The sequence below is a fragment of the Oryctolagus cuniculus genome, chromosome 6 (assembly GCF_051225735.1).
Source record: "Oryctolagus cuniculus isolate XC-2025 breed Fujian yellow rabbit chromosome 6, ASM5122573v1, whole genome shotgun sequence".
In the NCBI taxonomy this organism is placed as follows: Eukaryota; Metazoa; Chordata; class Mammalia; order Lagomorpha; family Leporidae; genus Oryctolagus; species Oryctolagus cuniculus.
The window spans coordinates 105,633,405-105,636,012 of record NC_142872.1 but is presented as its reverse complement, the minus strand read 5'-3'; positions in this window follow the sequence as shown (position 1 = coordinate 105,636,012).

Here is a 2,608-nt window from a genome sequence, read left to right as displayed (position 1 = left end):
TTAATATATCTCCTTTCCTTTCTCTGAAACTCTAAGTTTTTTTATTATTAGTACTTTCTTTTATAATGATAAATATTTATGTCTTTTGGCATCTTTTGAATTGCAGCTGCACAGGTGAAGAAATAGTGTCCTTGTTCTAACTTCAACATTCTTTCCCCTCTGCTCTCAATTTGTGTTATATTATCTCTAGATGTCTAGGTATGTAACATGCAATATGTTTCACAGAATCTAAGGAGCCATTTACTGTAAACTGCAATAAACTTGTTGGATAACACTTTCTATGGTTTGTAAAACTAATCAGTAAATATGAAAATTAGGAGAAATGATTGAATGTTTGAATTAAACACCTAGTATTCAAATGTTTAAGACTGAAATATAAATTTTAATTTGGTATTTGAGAGTCAAGAGGCAAAATTGGCTGCTAATCAAACTGAAATCGATAAGTCAGTCTTCTTATCTGATGAAGAATAATAAAAGCTACTTAGACAATGAAAACTTAATTTTTTGCTCTTTTATCTTCAATAAATTTTATCTTTTCATACATAAAGTATCTTTTTATCTTAATTTATCATCTGTGCTCTCACTGTACTTTTATGATGTCTGAGTGTTGATTAATAGGGAAATCTTCTAGGCAAACTATATAAAGAGTTAATAAATCACTGACATACAAAGAATCATACAATTCTGTTAATTGCAAGTGATGGATCAGATAAGTGATTTTTTTAAAAAAATGTATTTATTTGAGGGGCAACGAGAGGGAGAGAGAGAGAGAGACAGAGGGAGAGAGAGAAAGGGAGAGACAGACAGAGTCAGTCATCTGCCAGTTCTACCTGAACCATCACCTCTGCCTCCCAGGGTCTGTATTAATAGGAGTCTGGAATCAGGAGGTGGAGCTGACACCAAACCCTGGTACTTTGGTGTGGGATGCAGGCAGGGTAACTAGTGATTTAACAGGTAGGCCAAAAGCCTAGAAAACTTTTTATTCTGCATTGCTATGTGTGCGTATTTTGCTGGAAGCATATGATTTTTGATTGGAAAATGAAATGGAAGCCAGGGTAAAATTCTACAGTTAGTGCAGGAAAGACTAGCAGTGCCACAAATGATGATGGTAGCTTGGCACTTCAGTTTTCACAATCAGATCACGGACATATCTCTTCTCTTGATATTTAGATTCCATACCTGAGAAAAGTATTTGTAAACTATTCTTGAGTAAATAATAAAGACAGACGAGAGGAAGCAGAGAAAAAATTATGGAGACCCAAAAGTGATGAACATAACTCGCAATATTTTGAGGTTGGTGAGTATTGTGATTCAACACTTAAAATTGTCGATGTATTTATGGTAATAGTCTTTGACTGTTTAGACAGGTATATAAATATTAAAAGACAGTTACTTTTAATAAATCCAATTTAGGTTAGCATCATGTTCATTGGATGATATCAGAAAATTATATCAGAGAGGTAAGATATTATATTATGTCTACAAACAAAAAAGAATGGGTGAGAATAGTAAGTATAGGAATCTCACAAGTTTAACTGATTATGGAACTTGATCTCAGTATTCTCAAGTCAACAATTAACCCTGGGTCAGACATCCATGGGACAAAGCCATTTTAGGACTCAATCTTCTAAAGATGTTTACTGAAGGATGAAGATATATTAGACCTTACTAGGTGAACAACTCAGGTCTAAATTTAGGTTTTAAAATAATGTATCTAAAAGTGTATGCTGTGTTAGTTATTTGACTCAGTCAAATCCCAAATCAATTTTAATCCTCTGTTGCTTAAAAGTTGAAGTTCAGTTATTTTTTTAAATTTTATTAATTTATTTGAGAGATAGAGAGTTCTTCCATCTGCTGGTTTGCTCCATAAATGGCCACAATGGCCGGAGCTGAGCCAATCCAAGGCCAGGAGCCAGGAGCCAGGAGCTTCTTTTGGGTCTCCCACATGGGTATAGGGGCCACACACCTGGGCCATCTTCCACTGCTTTTCCAGGCCATAGCAGAGAGCTAGATTGGAGGAGGAGCAACTAGGACACAAACCGGCACCCATATGGGATGCCAGAGCCACAGGTGGAAGCTTACCCTACTATGTCACAGTGCCAGCCCCCAAAGCTCAGTTAAACCATGGTCACATGAGTTGCAAATACTAATACCTTAGGTTGACTTAGTTGTAATTTTGAAATTAGCATCTAATGTTTATTGACAGTTTGCCAAATGGAAGTCCCTGAGTTAAGTATGTAATGGCTCATTCAATCTTCATAGCTAACTATATATGGGACATATATATCCCCAGTTTACTCATGAAGAACTTGAGGCATGAAAAAAAATCAAGTAACTTGACCAAGCTCACTGTTAGCGCATATTGGGCCAGGATAGATGTAGATCTGCAGACTGCAACACCTGTCCTTCCTGAAGTCATGTGATATACATTAACCAACAGGTAGGACTTAGGTGCATTTGGTCTGCTCTTTAAATTGAACCCTCTGTGGACATGCATCATTATTTTGTTCTTTATTTAGAACGTACTCAGTTCTGTTTTTCTTTTTAACCGAATGTTCTGTCACACTGATCATGAAATGGTGGCTTTGAGCAAATTAGTCCTTTGAGA